The following is a 22580-nucleotide window of genomic DNA, read 5'->3' on the forward strand; positions in this document are numbered from 1 at the left end:
CAGGAAGAGGGAGTTCCCCAGTGTAGCGCGTCTAGAGGAAGAACTTGCAGAAGGCGAACACGTCAGGAGGTGTATTGAACATACAAAGTTGTCCGCTAACTTCTATTTATAGACGAGCTGGGTACAGCATAACATATTTGAGGCCTACTTTAAGCAAAGAGTTGTTAGCATCAGAGAACTTGCGGCAGGCTTTCGGATGGGAATGGTAAAGTCGGGGTACAATGAGATGGCCAAACCCTGGTATTTGAGAGGGCCGGTCTGACTTCAGTGTCCCTGTCTCTATAATTAAGGAGACGTGCAATGATCGGGTGTGGCGGGGCACCAGCTGGCGGCCTCGGTCCCAGTGACCTATGCACACATTCAACCACAAAGTTGAACGTGAAACGGCTGTGGTCGAAGAGGTCTATGAGGAATTGTATGATTAATATTTCCAGGTACCCCATATTTGGGGTTTCCGCAGTTCCAATTATGCAAATGTTTTTCCAGGAACACACCTGCAAGTCCTTATTTTTTATCACCACCATCTTTAGGATGCTCTCCAGCTTGTCCAGGTGCTTCACCATAGTCTTGACACCATCCTCCAGGCCAGAGATGTGCTCCTCAGCTCCATCTACTCTAGTGTTATATTGATCCAGGCATTCACCTATATGGTGTGAAGGTGGCTGTTAAGGGTATTGGATGGTGTGTCAATGGAGCAAAATCCAGCTTGCAGTTTGCCCATTATAGTGGCAGTGCCAATTGCAGAGTCCGAGTCAGCATCCCTGTCCGGGGGTTCATCTGAATCAGAGTGGGAGTCCTGGTGACGAGTTGGTTTGAGCTGCTTGAAGAGCAGTTTATGCTGCTTCGGGTCTCCACAGCCCATCTTCTGGGTTAGCGAGTGAAAGGATCTAGGGCGATGTGGAGATGGGGGGTGAAGACTGCAGGAGTGGCGGGATATGAAGGTGACCACTAGGCACCCTAAGTAACGTGGCACACCCTGCGAGCACTCTAGCAAGCAGATTCTTGGTCAGCGGAGTGCTGCGTGCAGCAATCATTGACAGCGAAACTTACCGCCCACAAGCAGGATGAAACAAAACTTAAACCAAGATAGCATGGAGGGCTGCACAAGCAGGGAGTGGATGTAAATGGCTCATTGGTGTGGGAGTGCCAGGTAAACTTGCTCAGGGACTGGTGGTGCAAAGGGCTGAGGCACAATCTTGCTCAGCAAGATGTGGACTGGGCAATATGGGAGAGGAGGCCTCCGGTCGAGGTCAGCTGCAGGGCTTCCACTCACGGCACTGTGGGAGTGGCCGCAGTGAGCGTGTCACAATGGGGCTTAGTAATCAGCAGTTAACCCGCGACCATAGGCTGTACTGGCTGCACAGGAGCTTGAGAGACACAGTTTTGAGCAGCCTATGAGGGGATATAGGTTCATCTGTACCTGGGACCACTTCATGGTAGGGCGCCTGCCACAGCATGATACAAGCACACTCACCAAGTCCTCCTCGGTGTCCAGAGGCAGCAGCACACAGGAGTGGCCCAGACTGGAGCTCAGCATTGCAGTTGGGGCCCATCAAGGATGTCGACACATACCGCTGTGGGGGAGGAGAGTGTTCCACAAGAGGCCCATGGATTTCGCCCAGTAGTTCAGATGATATGAGGAGTTGTCTAGGGAACCAGCGAGACTATGTAATCTTTGCCTCAGGATTGCCCATGGCCCCTGTCATTGTTGGGCATCGGAGGCAGCACCTGGCCCCATGGACCTCCCATGAGGCTGGAGGTTAAGAGGCGAGTATGAAGGCAGCTAACCCCGGAATCCGCATGGCCCCGCTGCAAGCAGCACATCCCCATTGTGTGGATGGGATCAGATAGGGTCGATGGTCTGAACCTTACAGAAAGCGGTCCGCAGTTGCTGGAGCTCAGGTGGCCATTTTGGAGGGGGTGTGACCACCCGCCACCCATTTGCCACTCTTGAAAGCACAATTTAATTGCCAACAACTCTCATTCAGCATAGTCTATGTATGCACATTCTAACATACTATGGATACTGGAATAGTTCGGTGTACGATCATCCCAGAAGAGAGCTCAGAGCCATCCAGAGTACCTTTATCCTAACCCTAGGGAGATGTAAGGAACTGGCCAAGCCTAAGAAATTTCCAGTAGCTCTGGTATCTACGAGCATGGGCAGGGCTTGCTTCTGTTGGGGTGAGATAATAAGGTTGACTGAAATGTTTAAGTGTTGTGGAATCTTAGGTAAAGTATTAGCCAGGTAATGGGTGTTCAGTTCAAGGACCACACCCGACTGATTGACTCCTATGTCAGCCGGCTCTCTAGTTTTCCTGCACTGGTTCTGATGTCAAGGCGCTAGTCTTCGGACTCCCCTTCGGTTTGGCAGAGCATTCTCATGCAAAATGACCGGCTTTACCGCAATAGAATTACAAGATAAATGTCTTTATATCTTTGTTTTCCTCGACTGTTAGGGGACCACGCAAGCCCCCAACCTTCATGGGTTCTGAGCAGTCCTGACTCTTGAAGTCTGTCTTTCTCCTCCAACCGCCCAACCAGCTGCATGGGTCTCCCCTGAGTGCATTCTCCTTTTTGTTAATTTAACGTAAGGTCAAACCCTACAACTAAATCAATGAACTTGGAACAATCTGAGGGTAAATCTACAATGTGCACCAGGGAATTCTTTAAGTCATCCCTCAACCCTCTATAAAAGAGGTAAGTTATTTTTTCCTCAGGGTGCTGGAATAAAAATAATTTATGCTCACACAATGCATTATGTAACTTAGCATTCACTGCACCATTTTCTATTTGGGCGCCATTTTAGGCTGTTCAAAACGGATCTCATGTAATTAGCAGAAGTGTTCCCCTCTGAGTTTCGTTTCTTCTGTTAACTTCTGTTTCAGTAATGAGCACATCGTTTATGCCAGCACATAACTTTCTCACTAGATAGCGGCCCTCTCCCCCTTGTCTGGAGGCGGGCTCCGGAAGGAATGACCTAGGACTCGTGTATGTAAGATATGAGCTTTGAACTTTCTTTTCTGTATTTTACAGTATGATTGCACCTGCTTGAAAAACCCCACTGTCTGTTCCTGGTTATGAAATGTACATAATGTATCTTTATGTTTGTTGATTTCAGTTCCTTTTGTAGCACTCTTGCGACTTTGCAGATGGGGCTCCATTCTGAGTGTACATGAATAAACAATTATTGGTTTGTATTCTGTACTGTCTGAACAACTCTTCATTTGGTACGGAAGGCTGAGAGGTGGTCTTGGTGACCCGGGTGACCCTAAGCGGGTCATTTCCTTCAGTTGGCGCCCATTCCTTGTCTGTAGTCGTAGGGGAGGACAGGAGCATCGCCAGGTCAGACTGAAGGCTCAGGGATCCCTGCACGAAGAATTTGGTACTCGCAGCTGCTGCCTCTGTCCCACCGGACAACGCCTTGCCCAATTGTCATCCCGACTGGAGTCCTGAACGGCGAAACCCTTGGATCTGACCGTTTGGTCTGAAGAAACGGCAGTGGAGATTTGGTTCATTTGTATCACTGATATCAGGTGTGTTTATTTTGGTTCCTAGTGGATAGGGTACCGTTTGAGTTTGGTATGGTTTGAGGACTGTCTTGATAAAAAGTATTTGCAAATACTTTTCCAGGTAAAACTATCGATTTTGTTTCTCTTTCAAAATACCTGGCCTAAGTAAAGTTTGGAATTTGTGTTGTGGTAGTTGTTCTGCAGATGCTTGATTGGAAGAAGCTCATGATGCCTCTCCTGAAGGCAGCCCTAACATTGATATGTATGTGAAACATGGCCTTGGCACTATTATGTTTAGTACATTATGGCACAAATATACGGGGGACAATGCGGAGTTGCAGTGGCCTTTGACGGGCACTATTGATGATCAAAAAATTGGGTTTTTACAGGAGAAGGTATTTAAGAAAAGAAGTAGACAGTCCATTGTCGACTCCCTCAGGACTTGGGAGAAGGAGGCCAGACAGAGGCAGTTAAAGATGAAGAGGGACGCACGGAATGGGAAAATACAAACATTGACACAGAAAGCTGTGGCATATGATAGAGAAAAACAAGAGTCCGGAATTGAATGTGAAAATAGGAGTTTTGGTTGCATATCGATAAGTCTCATTTGGCCAAAGAGGAAGACAATACTTATGTAGAGGAGTTGTTAGATACTCGACCCCGCCTGCTTAAATCCCACTGTTCCTTTACTACCACTGCTGTCTGTTTCATCTGTTCCAGTTGCTCCCATGTCTATGGCTGTTATTTTGACGGCTTCATCCACGGTGCCCCGCACCTTTGTCCTCGCCATCCCTGATGACTGTGACCTCTAGTCCCTCTACAGTTTTAAAATCTGTGTCTTCTGTTCTTTCTCCTCCAGTGCACCATCAGCTACGGTTGTACTCATCGATTATGTTGTTTCTCCTTCTATGGTTAGTCATCCCCTGTCACTTTTGGATGCTGCCATGCCAATATGAGGGTTTGAGGATAGAGATTGGGCGAAATTCAGGGAGAGAATGGGCCCGTTAGTGTAGTCTGGGGTAGGGGATAAGGAGGAACAAGTAATAGCTGAACAGGCCGCAGGGTGGGCTCATAATGCGATTTATAGTGTTGTGGATATTTGGGAAGTTATGCGAGATTTTGAACCCTTTGTACAGCAACTTGCCCTTAAACATATGTCCGCTACATTGATTAGTCTCTGGCAAACACATTGGGACAGAAGCGCCCCAAATTTAATTTGACATTAAAGATCATGTATATGTTACTAATTTGGAGACGGGCCAAGTATTTGGGAATGTTGCAACCTTAATTGTCTACAGGGGTAGATTACATGTGAGGAGCCCTACCCCGATAACTCAGAATCCAATGCGTGAGGTTCATCCCATATATCACCCAGAAATACCTGAGTTAACCGATCAGCTTGGTAATGTCACTAGACCAGCTGTAGCGGCCTGTTTCCAGGAGCAATGGGTTTATACTTCATAGAAAAGAAGTGACGTTTTAGCCCTTATGGCTAATTTGCCTGCACCTAGGAAAAATCCTACAGCTTATTATAAAGAATTAATAGAGGCTTCCTCTTCTACTGTAATGACTCTTGCTGACATTCAAATATTTTTAGGCTTCTCGTTCCGGTTGATGTTTGGAGATAGGTTCTTACTCAAGATCATGTTGTGGAGCTGGGTGGTACATAGGATGTAATTAAAGGATTGGATCAGGAAAGGAAGCCAGGTGTAAACCCTGTGCCAAGATGCTTGCTTTGCCAGGTCGTATTACTACATATATGCATTCACTTATTCCACCTAAGAAGGTAAGCTGGGATAAATTGACATCTTGTCAACAGAAGAAGGATGAGAGTGTGCCTGATTTCTTTACCCGGTTTGAAGATAGGTTTTTGGACTATAGTGGGCAGGATATGTCTATTGGGGAGGAGTTTGATTGTTTGTTGACAGGTCAGTTTCTAAACTTTTTCTTGAAATTACGACTTGTTTGCATGCGTCTGAGAGTACTTGTCCAACGTCTTTTCCCTGTTATTTAGAATATGGCCCAGTATTATGAACACTGATATCAGGAGGAAAAGGATAGGAAACATAAGGATTTAAAAATAAAGGTGTTTTTGCAGTAAGAATTTAGGGGAAATAATAGGGGACGAGGAGGTCCTTCTGTTGTAACGTATCTAGGGCTCTAGTGTAATTTTCCAGATTCATGCCCTTATATAGGTATAACTTATCCTATCCCTATATAGGCATAAGAATCATAACCATATTTAGGCACAGCCAATGCAGTCCAAATTCGGCATGGCTACTTCCAATAACCTCCTAGAGTACAACAAGTTCTTGAACACAGCCAGCCTTCAGCAGTACGGGACTTCCCCCTGCGTCATTATTGATTTGTCCCAGAACTCCTGGAGCGTGTAAAGAACTTCGAGTTCTTAGTGACGTTATTATGTCCACCCTTACGTCAAACTCGGCACTTTCCAGGTATAAATATACCCACACCTGCTGGAGTTCTGGACTTTTATTAAGGTCCAGAGGTGTCAGGGACAACACCCGAAGACCCCTGAGTTCTACCTGTCTCGGTGCACAAATAAACAGAAACACGGGCTTCTCGATGGTGGCGTCAGAGACCAAAGGTTTATTACTGCAGGGATACAGAAGTCACAGAAACTACACACGGGCAGATTCTAGTAGCCTGTTCAATTTGCACTAAGTGGGTTGCTCCTTAAATACAAATTATTTAGCTGGGGGCAACATTCTCCACATACTAGGACGTTTCTTAACCTTTATGTCCTAAATAATAAATATTTGGCGTTACACAGGAATCGTCAACAATATCTGATGTCAAAATATTACGAATGAGAGGTTCCCACTTCTCGATCATAATCCCATGTCATCTTTTCATTCAAGAGCCGTACCGCCTCATCGTAAATTTCGTTACCTCCCCCTAATAAAGGCCCAGAAGGAAAGGAGAAGAGCCAGGTGCAGAAGATAGAAAAACAGGATAAGAGATGTTTGTGGGTCGTAAATGGGCAAGGCTACCAGCTTCGGCCGCCTAATCATGATCAGGCCAACGAACACGAGAACCAGTATAGCAGGACTGGCCTCAGGCAGAGGAGGCAGCTTTTGCTGAGTCATGCGGCCACAGCGTTTCTGTCCTAAGGTGCACGTGTCACTAGCAAGGTGAATCGCCGGCTAAAGCCTCCGTGTCCTTAAGTGAAATGGATTGCTCAGAGGTCACTGTGTGTCCATTGACTATGTGAGGGCAAGAATACAAGATGGATGCCATAATCTAAAATGGATGCCATCGGTGTATCAGAAATGTGGTTATAACAGGAGTGCTCTTGCTCGTAGCATAGCGAAAACACCAGGATATACTAAATGGATCATTTGCGGTTCACCGGTACCAAAATTATGAGTTTACGACGAAGTCGAAAACACGGGTTCGAATCGTCACGGAACCTCAGACCCTCCTTTTGCCCTTACATAGGCAATTACTCAGTCTATGTCAGAGTCTATCTCGATGTTCATTAGGTCAGTGATATGTTGCTGCAGCATCATCCTTTCTCGCACCTTGTCTCCAAACACAGGCTGTTTTCTAAAACAGGTTGCAGCACAGAGGCTACACAAAGCGGGACCACATTGGATAATAAGGCAGCACGAGAATAGGAATACTAAGATAATACCAACGACCATCAGAACCTTCCATCCCCACGCTGATAGTAGAGACCAAAACCATTCCATTAAGGACCAATTTCCCTTGTCTACATGAATAGAGTCGGAAATCTTGTGTAGCTTAGAGATTGCTTCGTATACTGTCGGAGCATTATTGGGGATAAAAACACAGTGGAGCTTTTACGCTTGCTTTCACCCAAACTAATGCTATATTCCGTAGAATTCCAACTCAGATAGACTCGAAGCTCATCTCTAGGGACAATTGGGGAGTTATTGACGTCTTTAATCATGTCAGTTATTCCCTTTATCAAGGCTTTATTAACGGAGTTATACTTAGCGGAACGTGGAGGACGCGGGGGATAGGTCTCGAGAGCATAGACAAATACAGTTTGGAAGGCCCGACATGATCCATTATAGCTAAAAGGCAAGACCAGATAGGGAATGCCTTTATCCATAATGTGTGGTATCAAACCACATACCCAGCAGTCTGTTGTGTTAACTACCAGTTGGTGTTGATGCAAGAGCTGTACAAAAGTGTTATTTATGAATTCTGAGCGTCGAGCTTGCTCATGTTCGGGAAACGGATGAAAGGAATGCAAAGAAGCAACAGTAGAAGAAACAAGATCTAGGGGAGGTACTGTACTTGTTATCGGTGCAAAAATTAAATGGATACCAAAAACGATTCCACCCACCAACGTTATTAAAACAATCAAAAACGTAATTGCACATTGCATCAGAAAACATTTGTTATGAAGAATTTTGTATAATCTATTTCTGCGAACATAAATTACATTCTCTCGGTGCAGCCCAGGAAGCTCCATATTCTACAACCGCTCGCGACCACTGATGATATGTACGTAGTTGAAAATGCCTCTATCAGCCCTGGGAGTTCCCAGAACTAACAGAAAGACCGACCTTGTGTCTGGCCCCCGCAGATTCAACTAGGCACAAAGCCACGACCCTACGGCTACCCAGACGGCAAGGTATTAAGAACAACAGAAATACACAGGGAAATACAAAATATTCAGCAAACTTCCTGGCTGGAGGCAATGTATCAGATCAAAAAAAATATAAAAATAGGCAGTTTCCTGCTTTATTTGTCCTTAAATTGAGAACGTAGGTTGTATCTCAGTTTTCCTGGCGTAGTTTGATCTGGGAATAGTCTGTTTTCAGCAGGAGTAACAATGTTCGAGTTCGCAGAGGGCAAATGTTCGTTTGATGCAGTGTTCTGGTCAGTGATCAAAGGAGCAGCTTCAGAAGGGGAGTCAGAGTTCGGTGAATCAGTTATCAGTTCTGCATCACTGAAAGGAACATATCTAGGAACCGGTTCTGTGTCAGAGGCACCAATTCCTTGTCTAACCCAATTATCGTAAGGGAGTGGAAGGGGTACACGCTTAGTATGTGTCGCGTGGACCCAGTTCTTCCTTCCAGCCACACGTACAGCAGTCCTTGTTGCCAACAGCACTTGAAACAGGCCGACGAACTTGGGTTGGAGATTCCTGGTCCGTCCAAAATTTCGGATAACAATGTAGTCTCCGGGTTTCAGCTGATGACCTGGACTTTCCGGAGGCTTTGGCAATGCATCGAAAACCTGTTGGTGAATGAGACTCAATTTAGCAGTCAAGTCAAAAAGGTAATCAATTAGCATTGGAAATTCCAGTTGTTTGAACTCCCTAGGTCTTGGTACCCCCCAAACATTAGCAGGTCGACCGAACACAATCTCGTAGGGGCTAAGCCCTACTCGGGAATGCACAGTCGCTCTCGTGGATAACAGGGCCAAAGGTAATGCGTCTGGCCAGGACAAGCCCGTGGAGGCTTGTATCTTGGCCAGTTTCAGCTTGAGGGTGCCATTGTACCCTTCAACTAAACCTGCTGACTGGGGGTGATTCGCACTGTGGAACTTTTGCTTGATACTCAAGCCTGCACACACACTCTGCATAACTTTCCCTACGAATTCACTCCCATTATCTGACCATACAATCCGTGGCATACCATACCTTGGGAAATATTCTTTTAGGAGGATTTTGGCAGTGGACAAGGCAGTATTATCTTTTAGTGGATATGCTTCGATCCACCTTGAAAAAGCACAGACTACCACTAGGACGTATTTAAGGTTGTTACATCGATCCATGTGAATGAAATCCAACTGAATCACTTCGAAGGGGCAAGAAGGAGGAGCGAAGTGACCAGTGGGTGTGGGGGTTCCCTTGCCAGGATTATGCATTAGGCATATCATGCAGTTTCTCACCACTCTTTCCGCACATTTACTAATTCCATCATTCTTCCAGACTGGAGCCAACATCTTACAAATCCCTTTAGAACTGATGTGCGCGGCTCCATGCGCCATCGTTACCACCGCAAGCACATACGCATCAGGCAACATCCAATGCTGCTGTTCCGACAAATCAATCCAACATCCACTCAAGTCTAATTTACCTGTTTTCTCTTTCCATGCAAGCTTTTCCTCTTCAGTCGCTTCTTCCTGAATCGCTTTCACACTTTCCACTGTGTCCTCACACATTCCCGATTCAGTAACCCATCTTGCAGACGTTGCAACATACATCCCACTCATCATATTCCTAGCTGTCTGTTTAGCTGTCTCATCAGCAAAGGCGTTTCCACGACCAACATCATCCGTGATTGCTCGATGAGCACTGCACTTCACAATCGCAACTTCCATTGGTAAGGTTAGAGATTCCAACAAGTCATTGACTAGCTGACCATGCTGGATCTTAGTCCCATGGGACGTAATAAAACCTCTTTCCTTCCACAATCGGCCAAAACTATGGGCTACGCCGAACGCGTACTGACTATCTGTGAACACATTCACTCTCTTTCCCTTAGCTAAAACACACGCTCTAGTCAATGCAATTAATTCTGCAGCTTGGGCAGAATTCTGACTCACTCTTGCAGTCTCCACAATCGTACTCAAAGTCGTTACTGCGTAGGCAGCTGTTACATCACCATTCTCCAATTTAAAACAAGACCCGTCAACATACAACGTGCCATCTGGATTTGATAATGGAGTGTCTTTAAGGTCAATCCGTCCTTTTGTCTCCTCTTCAGTTCTGAAACAACAGTCATGTGGTTCAGAATCACTCGACTCCTGACTAGTCGGCAACAATGTTGCTGGATTCAATACATTGCATCTTTTAATCTGAATATGACTTGCTAACAGTGTCAGCTCATAGCCTGATAATCTAGCACTGGTAAGGTGCTGTGTCTTTGTTCGGTTCATGAGTGTGTCCACGGCTTGTGGAACCATGACCACTAGCATGTTGTTCATGACCAAACCAGCAGATTGTCGAATGGACGCTGCAGCTGCCGCTGTATCTTTTAAGCAACTAGGCAACGCTCTAGCTACCGGGTCTAATGTTAATGAAAAATACGCACAAGGGCGTTGTTTATCACCAAATCGTTGCATCAAGACACTCAACGCGCAACCTTCTCTCTCGTGAACATAGAGTGTAAATGGCTTACTGTAGTCAGGTGTACCCAACACAGGAGCTGAACACAGTGCATTTCGTAACTCAGAGAAACTTTGCTGACATTCGGCAGACCATGGCACCGGACTCGGAACACCTTTTCCAGTCAAGGCCACCAATGGTTTTGCCAAAAGAGAAAAATTTGGGATCCATTGCCTGCAGTATGAGGTAATACCTAAAAACGCACGCACTTCTCTCTGTGTGCTAGGAACATTCATCTGCGTAATTGCTTTTATTCTCTCTGGGGTCAACCTTCTTCCCTCCTTTGACAAGAGATGACCTAGGTAGGTCACTTCTTGACAACAATATTGCATTTTGGAAGGTGACACCTTGTGATTTAAATCAGACAAATGATGCAATAGGGAAATTGTAGCTGCTTTGCAAGTTTCCTTGTCATCGGCAGCCACGAGAAGATCATCGACATATTGCACCAAAGCAGAACCAGGAGGAAGTACAAAAGAATCTAATTGACTTTTTAATGCCTGACTGTAAATGGACGGGCTCTCACAATAGCCTTGTGGAGCACGTTTAAACCTGAAGCTTCGGCCTCCTAGAGAGAAGCCGAAAATATCTCTGCTTTCTTCGGCTATCGGAATGCTGAAAAAGGCATTCTTCAAGTCGATTACTGAGAACCATGTGGCTGTAGCAGGAATCAACGTTAACAATGCAGTAATGTCTGGAACCACAGGAAACTGTGGGATTACAATTTTATTAACCTCTCTAAGATCAATTACAAATCTATAGACTGGAGGTTTTGAAGGATCAGTGCGTTTTAGAATAGGCAGTACAGGGCTGTTACAGACATTTCCTCTAGTTTCCTCTATTACGTCTTTCTTGATCAAATCTTGCACTATCAATAAGAGTGCACGTTCACCTTCACTAGAGATCTTGTATTGTGGGATTCGTGGAAATTTGACATTTGCTTTCAAAGTTACTACATAGGGTGGAATTTCCAAGAGACCTACATCGTTAGGACCAGTCACACAAAGAGTATCAGGGAGAGAACGCAGCTCCAGTGGGAGTGCATACATTGACAAGTACATCGGGGAGATGATTCTCTTACCCAATGTAAGCTGTACTCCTGACGGAGAACAGTACAAAGTCGAGTATAGGCATTTTAACAAGTCTAAACCAAGCAGATTTTCATTACAACCAGTCGTCAAAATCAGGGGTGCTTTCAATTGACGAGGCCCAACAGAAATAGACAAAGGACCTGAAACAGGGTTGTGAACAGGGGCGCCTGAAAAACCTACTGAAACATTTGTTAAGCCAGACAAAGGTGCGCCAGGGAGTTTCGCATGTATGATAGAACTTTTTGCTGCACCAGTATCCAACAGAAACGGTTCGACTACACCTGATGTAGCTACTGCGACATAAGGCCCACTCTGATCTACTGGAACTGATACTACTCCCTCTCTCTGTCCATGGCTGTCCTAGTACTCACTTTGCTGAAATTCCTCACTAACTTCACAGTAATCCTCAACGTGGTACTGTTGAGATCTAGTTGGTTGTGCAGATTGTCCGTTTCGCTGATCAAAATAATTAGAAGGGCGATCATTTGTCTGTGGAGGCATAGCACCTCGTCCTCGACCTCTAGGATTTTGCGTAGAACCACCACGACCTCTCTGAGCTGCAGCAGCATTATTTTGTGCTAGTACTGGACACTCATTCTTATAATGACCTTCCTTTTTGCAATAAGCACACTGATTCCATTGGTATTGCGGTCTCTGAGAACCATAGTCGGTCCTCTGGTATGGCCCTTGCTGTGTGTTTGTCTGATTCGTGCGAGGCGGATATGCTTGCTGCAGAAGAACTTTAGTTTTTAAATCTTTTGTTTTCTTTTCTGATTTTTCTTTCTCTTCTTTATCCCTATTTTCATAGTACTGGGCAGTTGCAAGTATTTGTGCAGTCGTAGAGACAGCCCACGCACTTTCAGAATCCTTTAATTTATTACTGAGCTCTGGTAACAGATTGTGCACAAATTTATCAACAAATAATCTCTGACCTCCTTCCGTGCTCATATCCTGACCACTGTGATCTACGAAAGTTTCTTCAAATCTAGTGAAAAAGTCGGAGACACTTTCGTCCTTCTTCTGCCTGCATGCGGACAATTTGTCCCAGTTAACACGCAATGCTGGCATCAGAGTTTTCATTAAATCGATTATTCTACCGGGCAAATTAGCAATTAGAGGTTCGGGTTTAGAACCACCAATTTGTTGACCATCTGCCGCTATTATAGCTGCCCAATCACCACCTAGGGCAACTGGATGATTTTCTTTACGAATTTTAGCCCAAATTGGTTGAGGTACTACATTGCCAAATAGCAGATCAATGTCCACTAAATTCATTACGCAAGCTTCAACCGTCTGGGCCAGCTCTTTGTAATATCCAGCGGGATTTTTACGCGGATCTGGCAAGGCCTGTTTTACTGCTAACACTTCAGCTCGTTTCCACGGAATGTGTATCCACACTCTCTGGAATTGGGCCGGAGTAGCTGCAATACCACGGACCGCATCAGCTTGCACAGCTTCGCGCCATATTGGCGGAACTTCTCTCATAGGATATTGACGACCTTGTTTCGTGCTACGTTTCTCTAAATCTCTTGGTGAACGGAGGGAAGGATCAAATCTAAAATCTAAAATCAGTTCCATTGCTTCTTTTATCTCCTGACCAACTATACCTGCAGCAAATTTTTGTTGAACATGAATTAATTCATCCGGAACTTGTTCAGAATCGCTCTCCTACCACTCTTCACGCAAAAGCGAACACATGACATCAAACACATAGCGCTGTGTCGGTTCATTCCATTGCATAAATGTATCTAATACATCTCGTACATTATACCTTCCAACTTTCGAAATCCACCTAAGGGCAGTGGAATCTAATATTCCACGTTCTTCAACACTAGGAAGCTGACTACGTCTCTGAACAGATTCAGAGGCAGGACTCCTAATTAAAGTTTTGCAAAAGGGAGATAGAATATTAGAGACAGAGTCAGTGATTCTCCGACGAACAGAAAGCGGAGTCACGTAGCTTGCAGAAGTTTGGAGTAGAGTAGTAGTTGGGACAGAAGAAACAGCAACAGTAGGGGTAGCAGGCAAAGTAGCTTGCGAAACAACAGGTATAAGCGGTACAGGCATAGGCAGAGGAGCTGGCAATCCTGGAAGAGGGGGTGCCGGAGGAATATTGTTAACCACAGGAAGTGCAGGAGCTTGATTCAGGGGAACAGGAGCAGGAATACCAGGCTGTCCAGCAACCGGTAACTGAACATTTGGCAGGGGTGCAGCTGTAGCAGCCTGTGCATATGGTGGAGGTGACCTCAACAAGTAAGACAACAGGGGATCCTTCTCAGGGTCCTCTACTGTCTTAGCTGTACTCGATGGCAAGGCAGGGTAGCACTTGTCTATCGCTAAGTTACGTTCTCTATTGGCTACCTCTATCGCTTTCTCAGATTCATTGAGTTGCAGCTGCTTGGCAGATTGTTCTAAAGTCAACTCTTGCTCTTTTTGCTCTTTCTTCAACTTTTTAGTCTCTCTCTGTTTGGATTCTTTTCGCCAATAACGGAAAGAATCAAACATTGCCGGCCGGGCTTTTTCTTAAACAGCTTCATTTCTAAATTATCGAGAATTTCAGGTTCAAAACGACCATGTAGTGGCCAACTAAGGACACCATCTTTCTCCGTGTAACGGATCCATACCTCATTATAAGATATAGGACCCACACCATGCTTGCAGTAAAGATCATAAAGAGGAGTTCCAATCGGAGGAACCAGACACGAGTCCTCCAACCGGGAATCCCTGTTGCAACCAAAACATGAAAACATACAGTTTTTCCGACTTACCATTTTATAATCCGGAACACAAAACAAACACAAACAAAGGTGCGCACTCGAACTAAGAACTTAGGCCTACCAAAGTGAACTAATGTATCGATACCCAAACTAAACCAAAAGATTATCGTAACTAGAACAACCAGTGATAATCTAACGAAACCAAACCAAACCAAGGAACTAAAAGGATTATCCAAAACAGGAGCAAACCCTTACGAAGTAACCAAACAACTAGCAACCACTTAATACTTAACTGAGGCACTGAAGACATCATCAAGGAGAAACCCGTCACGTCTCGCCGTACTAAGGTCTGCACCTTGGGTCCAAGACAGGGCGACAGTCAAGGCAGTGGACCACTGCAGCCGTCCGAACGGGAACCCTCGTGGAAGAGAACGTCGGGCCACTTTTGCGATATGCCGGGATCGATGAAGTGGGGCGCCTCCCTCTGGAATCTTCACACAAAGCTTCTCAAACTCTTCAGGCTTTTGGACCGGTACCGAATGACGTCGCCCGACGTTGGGCACCAATTGGAGTTCTGGACTTTTATTAAGGTCCAGAGGTGTCAGGGACAACACCCGAAGACCCCTGAGTTCTACCTGTCTCGGTGCACAAATAAACAGAAACACGGGCTTCTCGATGGTGGCGTCAGAGACCAAAGGTTTATTACTGCAGGGATACAGAAGTCACAGAAACTACACACGGGCAGATTCTAGGAGCCTGTTCAATTTGCACTAAGTGGGTTGCTCCTTAAATACAAATTATTTAGCTGGGGGCAACATTCTCCACATACTAGTACGTTTCTTAACCTTTATGTCCTAAATAATAAATATTTGGCGTTACACAGGAATCGTCAACAATATCTGATGTCAAAACATTACGAATGAGAGGTTCCCACTGTTCGATCATAATCCCATGTCATCTTTTCACTCAAGAGCCGGACCGCCTCATCGTAAATTTCGTTACCTCCCCCTAATAAAGGCCCAGAAGGAAAGGAGCAGAGCCAGGTGCAGAAGATAGAAAAACAGGATAAGAGATGTTTGTGGGTCGTAAATGGGCAAGGCTACCAGCTTCGGCCGCCTAATCATGATCAGGCCAACGAACGCGAGAACCAGTATAGCAGGACTGGCCTCAGGCAGAGGAGGCAGCTTTTGCCGAGTCATGCGGCCACAGCGTTTCTGTCCTAAGGTGCACGTGTCACTAGCAAGGTGAATCGCCGGCTAAAGCCTACGTGTCCTTAAGTGAAATGGATTGCTCAGAGGTCACTGTGTGTCCATTGACTATGTGAGGGCAAGAATACAAGATGGATGCCATAATCTAAAATGGATGCCATCGGTGTATCAGAAATGTGGTTATAACAGGAGTGCTCTTGCTCGTAGCATAGCGAAAACACCAGGATATACTAAATGGATCATTTGCGGTTCACCGGTACCAAAATTATGAGTTTACGACGAAGTCGAAAACACGGGTTCGAATCGTCACGGAACCTCACTGCCCTAGCAAACACACAGTGGTTTGGAGCAGATCGACTAACTACTTGCCCGACGCCCTGCTGTAGCGAGTGCCGAAGGAAGCCGACCCTCCAGCTGACGCACTGAGAGAAACGCTGTCTTTTCTCCTGCCGAGAAATCCAGCTCCAGTGTTTCCCTACTACCCTTGCTGGTTACTGGGAGATCGAGTCCTGAGAGAGAGATAAAAGACCTCCTTCATTCTATAACCAAGGTACGGAGCTGATTAGACCCTTAGTGAATTCTTGGATAGATTCTTGGCAGAAACTATTTAACTCAAGCTACACCTCACTTTCTTCTTCCCTTGTACTAGACTTAGGTTAGGTACACCGGGGTAGGCGTATTTTAGATGCATGAGTTGAGTACTTTTAGTCATTATTTATTATTGTATGTATGCTTAGAAACCATACAAATGCTTTTACAGTATTATTTCATAATACTCCTTTTACTGTACTCACTTTACTTCATAGCAAGTATTATGATTGTAGCAATTAACTTCTCTTGCATGAGAAAGAAGACTGCTCAATTTATAACCTTTCTATTGAAAACGCCCGTCTCTCTATTTCTCTGCAAAAACCCTGGTGAAACAAAGCATGCACGATTGACTGAGTGAAATAGCCATCGATTGTTTCCGCGACTCTGGAGATATATTTCTTATTCTTGGGGAACAAAGTTGTCATGTTATATGATTGTCAGAAACTAATCCGTTCTTGTTTATTCGAGAAAGTTTCTAGTGACCTCTGAGCTAGCTGGCATTCACAATTAAGTCTAACATACTCAATAGAGACCTAGTCGACTTCAGTCCTACGTCTAAACTATTGTTTATGTTATTCCAATGCGTAGAGCCTATTGGAAATATAGGAACTACACTACACTTCTCTACAGCTGCCACATACTCAGCAGCCTTCTGCAACACCGTTGGGGCAGTATCAGTGTGCATATTGTAAGGAGGAGGGCCATTGGTGCAGCAAGAGCCCTGTACTTTTGCAAAAGGTTTCATCCGCACAGGGACGGAGTTCCGGTAATAGAGGACGATGGGGAACAAGCAGACAGCACAACAATACCACTTCTGTGGGCCGTTCTGACAATCATTTTGCCAATTCCAAAGATGGTTAGTATTATAATGATGATTATTATTTTAATGATGTGACTGTGATGTCTTATAGCTAGGACAGCCAGGCACAGGGTACGGGACCAGTATACCTGTAGATCAGCGTGGCCCCTTATGTCAAGGCGGATTTGCAAGGATCTACTAAAGAATTTTTGGTGAATACAGGCACTACAAAAAGTTCTAGTTCCCACCATATGGTCCCTGGGGCAGCTCTTTTTGGCCAGAATATTGTTTCAGTGGGTTTTTCAGGAGTATCGGTTGTAAGCCCCATTTCACGCCCCCTTGACCTTATCATTGGTTCCTTTACAGTAGATTGTCCATTTCTTCTCACTTCTGACTGTGAAAATTTGATGAGTTTAGATTTATTGCAGAAAATGCATGCTTCTATTTATTGTTCCCCTGCAGGTATTTATATTACTATGGGTCAAGATGTGAACGCTAAGCAGTGTTTGTCTCAGGATGTGCCCTTTCCAGTTGAATTTCCTTAGGTGCCAACTACATTGTGGGCCACGGGTGATACAGATGTGGGTCTGTTGCATATACCACCAATTTCTATACAAGTAAAAGAAAATGCTACTCTACCCCTGTATTCCTCAGTATGAAATACCACAGGCAGGAGAACGGGCTCTTTTTTAGATTATTTAGGATTTGATATGAAAGGTAGTAGTTGAAGAGACATCTGCCAATATTTGCTATAGTCCTATTCTTCCGGTCCTTAAGAGGACACCTTCGGGTTTCCCTGATATTACTGATGGTGTTTATCACTTTGTGATTGATTTGCAAGAGGTTAATAAAATTGTGGTTCCGCAGTTTGAAAGTGGTTCCCGACATCAATACGCTCTTAACAATGATTCCATCTACTGCTAAGTTCTTTTCTCTTATTGATCTAAAAAATGATTTTTTTAGTATTCCTATTCACGCAGATAGTAAATATTTGTTTGGATTTACACTCTCTGGCAGAAGTTTTAGATTCTGTTGCTCTCCCCGAGGCTTACGGAAAGTCTTAGTATCTATAGGCAGGCATTAAAGAGTCAATTGGATTCTGTGTCACTTCCTCCAGGTAATGTTTTGGTGCAGTATGTTGACGACCTTTTGATCGCTTCTGACACCGAGCAGGGTTGTAGAGACAGTACAGGGAAATTGCTTTTTCATTTGGCCCATCATGGTCATAAGGTTTCTCATTCTAAATTCAGTATTGTCAACAGAAGGTCACCTACTTAGGTCACTTGCTGTCAAAGGAGGGTAGGAGATTGACCACTGGGCGTATCAGTACTATTGTTAAACTATCCATTCCACAAACTCAGGAAGATGTATGTGCTTTTATAGGTATTACTTCCTACTGTTGCCAGTGGATCCCAAACTACTCGCTACTAATCAAACATTTGCTTGCATTAACAACGAAAGCAGTGCATGAGCCGTTACCTTGGACACCCCAATGCCAGCAGTCTTTTGAGCAATTAAAAACTGTTCTTTGTTTGGCTCCGGTCCTTGCCTCACCCAACTATAATAAAGAGTGTGTGCTCTATGTCCATGAGATGGCTTGAGCGCTTTCTGTCCTAACACAAAAATTTGGAGATAAGCAGAGGCCTTGTGCTTAATTTTCTGCTGTGCTTGACCCTGTTGCTAGAGCCCTCCTGAGTTGCCGGAGCACAGTCGTGGCCACAGCCACTTCGATCATGCAATCGGCTGGCCTTACAGTCAAGATATCCCATGCCTTGTATACACTTTTGCACAAGACAAAGACACGGCACCTCACCAGTGCCCGTCTTTCTGGCTATAAATTGACATTGTTTGCTAAACACATTACGATTAAGATATGTGCCACTCTGAATGCAGCCACGTTACTACCCCTGCATTCTGAGAATGATGCAGTCGACAAACATGACTGTATTTTCTGGAGGGAAGAATAGACGAAAGGACGGGTAGACCTGACTGAGAACTATATGTTGATGGCTCCTGTTTTATATTACCAGATGGCACAACTACTGCAGCTTATGCTATCACCACATTGCGGACAGTGGTGGAGCCATCAAGGGTTCCCTATCAGTAAGCTCAAGCTACTGAGCTTGTTTCAATTATTCAAGCTTGCAAATTGAGTGAAGGACCGGCTGTCAATATATATGCTGACAGCTTTGTGCAGAGAGAGTGTTTTTTACCTACCATGGTACCAAGATTCAGCATGGGCACCTCACATTACGGCTTTTGTCTGCTTTAACGTTCCCCAATAAATTAGCAATAATTAAGTGCAGTGCTCATAGGAAGATTACAGATGATGTGGGTAGAGGAAATGCTCTTGCAGACCAGGTAGCTAAGGAAATGGCCCAAAGTAAAATGAAATGCACTTTTGTTGCAGGTCCAGCTAGGAGGGTTCCCGGGGTTGTCATATTTGTAAATACCCTTGAGAGTGTAAAGGAGGTACAGAATGAAGCCACAATAGAGGAGCTGGCGAAATGGCAGGAGAGTACAGCACTATAGAATGAGTCAGGGTGTCGGATTGATAAATCAGGAAAACAGAAATGGATGTTGCCCGATGCATTTGTTCTTCCTGTGGTTACTATGGCACATGGTCCAGCTCCTATTAGTGCAAAAGGCATTTGTAAATTATTAGCCCTGTGTGGTGTAGTGATTATATCTTCAAGATAACTGCACATTTGGTGAAATACTGTATGGTTTGCATGATGCATAATCCAGGGAAGGATACCCCTACACCACCTGGTAATTTTGCACCATCAACGTTTCCCTTTGAAGTCCTTCAAATTGATTACATCGAATTAGAGAGATGCAGTAATCTTTTTGGTGGTTGTATGTGCCTTCAGTAAAAGGGTTGAGGCCTACCCCACTAAAGATAATACGGCCATTACGACTGCAAAGGTACCCCTTAAAGAGTTCTTTCCTCGTTTCGGCTTTCCCCGAGTCATTTGGAGTGACAACGGAAGTCATTTAATTGGGAAGGTGATTAAATTGACTTGTGAAGGATTGCATGTTCAGCAGAAATGTCATGCTGCTAATCATCCACAGTCAGCGGGCTTGGTTGAGAAGTACAATGATACTTTAAAACTGAAATTGTCAAAAATCCAAGAGACAACAGTATTGAAATTGCCCGATACTCTACCGTTAGCTCTTTTGTCAACAAGAACAACTGCTCATTCTAGAACAGGATTGTCCCTTACAAGGTAGTGTTTGGACTCCCCGCAAATGTCTGGCACATCCCGCGCCCTCATAGGTTCTCAGATATTGAATACCCTGTGTTGCTTGAATATCTTCATCAGTTAACCAAAAGTTTACTTTCTATACACCAACAGATGCTGAAGTCCCTACCGCCTATGTCAGAGGGAGCTGGCCACGATATTGAGCCTGGCGGCTATGTTCTTCTCCGGAACTTTCAGCGAAAAAATAAGTTTGGAATCATGCTGGAAGGGTCCTGAGCAGGTTCTGTTGGTGTGCAGTCCCTGTCTGGATGTCTGGGAAAGACCGGTCTTTCTTCGTGATACCCTCACACACCCTGAGAGGTGTCATGCTTAATCATAGGGCGTTTGCCCCTCGTCAGGCCGACTCTGCAATGCCCGCCCCGGAGCAAGGTTAGGACGAGGGTTAGTTGCCTGTCTACGCTTAAAACTGGAACAACAACATACGCTGGCCATCCCCGTCAGCCTTAGACATTGTATCTAGGGTACAGTATTCCCCAGTACAAGTCTACTAGGGCATTTCTACCGGATCTGATAATTTATTTTACGGAATTGAATACCAGACGGTAGTGCACCTTATCACTTTTCTTTTCATTTTCGGTCCTGATGAAGTGCCAATTGACCCTTTAGGGGCAGACTGGGCACGTAACATGTTCACCATCACCTCCTAGATTGCCCTTGAGGAATATCATTTCCACATAGGGGCAAACACACAGTTTTTAATTAGGCTAGAGCTACCTAATTCTTTAAAAATTGATTTAATAGGACTGCTCCATACCTATTTTAATTATTTCACTCCCTTGTGCAGTACCCAGCTCCCACACCCGCACGCACCAAACGGCTTCTTCTTCAAACGATCCCTGGCAAAGAGCCCCGGTTCCGGGAGCCTGTCTGGCATTGCAGCACTGGCCTGACGAGGGGAAAACACCCTATGATGAAGCATGACACCCCTCGGGGTGTGTGAGGGCATCATGAAGAAAGACCTGTCTTTCCCCCACGTCCAGATAGGAACTGCATACCCCCTTTAGATTCTAGCTAACTCGGGAGTCTGTGTGCAGGACCTAATAACTCAGCTCCCTGTCCCTCCTTTTGGATAAAACAGGTTCTGTTGGTGACACTGATGGCTGTAAAGGTTGCTGGTGGATAGAACTGGATGCATCCCACCCACTGCAGGAGGATTCCTCTGCTGCTACCATATGATCAGTGGGTCAAAGAAGGCATGGGCGATTCAGAGTATGAGCAGGTACCCAGATTTGTCCCTGTTAGAAATGGGGGTTACTAGTTGGCAAGGGCTTGCACCTTTGTCCTAGGAGGGACCCTTCTTCCTAGTCAGGATAAGGGAGTTACACTCCTAAAATAACCCTTGCTCACCCTCTTGGTAGCTTGCCACGAGCAGTCAGGCTTATCTTAGAGGCAGTGTGTAAAGCATTTGCACCTAGCAGATAGTAATACAGTGTAAGTACTACAAAGGGGCACCACACCAGTTTAGAAAAATAGCCAATATTTATATATACAAGACCAAAAACAATAAGAATCCACAATACAGTAACTTAAAAATCTACAGTTATCGAAATTCTCTTTAAAAATAATTCCTTGAGGTTGATAGCTCCGTCTGGGGCTATCACAGTGTCGTGAGCAAACAAATCCAAACATTTCCGGCTGGTCTGGGTGTTGCGGACCAGCTCCGGTGTCAGAAAGAACCCACAAACAGTACCTGTTAGAGATGCAGGGCGCCGAAGCCCTTGAAGTCACTCTCGTTGCAGGTTGAGCTCCTTTCTGTTGGGGTAGTAAAGAAGTGAAAGAAGGGGGTTCCCCAGTAGGTTTCTTTTGGGATGCAGGCAGGTCGTAGGGGGAAAAAAAAAAACTGAACAAAGAACAAGGCACGTACCCCGCCAATTGATGTAGTGGTCCCGAAGCTGGGATCCCAGTATATATGGGGTGATAAATCTAGGAGTTGGCACTGCACAGGACAAAATTTACACAATCCAAATATATACAAGAGAAGATTTTCAGCAAAGATATATGTATTTTTATTTTTTTTATCTGTACACCTTTAGAACTGATGTAGAAAAAAAATGTTTTACATACATAAATAACACATAATTATCATAAAGATATTGCACAACATACATAAGAGATTGGGAAAAGATAAAAGTGACAAAGATACATTTTTACTTTGAGGCCTGCCCAGCAACAATTCACACTTCAGTCATACTTTCATTCTCTCAGATTCTCAACAAATAATCCTACCTAAAGTTCTATCATTCCACTTACATTCTTCCATACATTCCCATCGTTCTGGTGTA

This window comes from Lissotriton vulgaris, chromosome 4_1 (assembly GCF_964263255.1).
Source record: "Lissotriton vulgaris chromosome 4_1, aLisVul1.2, whole genome shotgun sequence".
In the NCBI taxonomy this organism is placed as follows: domain Eukaryota; kingdom Metazoa; phylum Chordata; class Amphibia; order Caudata; family Salamandridae; genus Lissotriton; species Lissotriton vulgaris.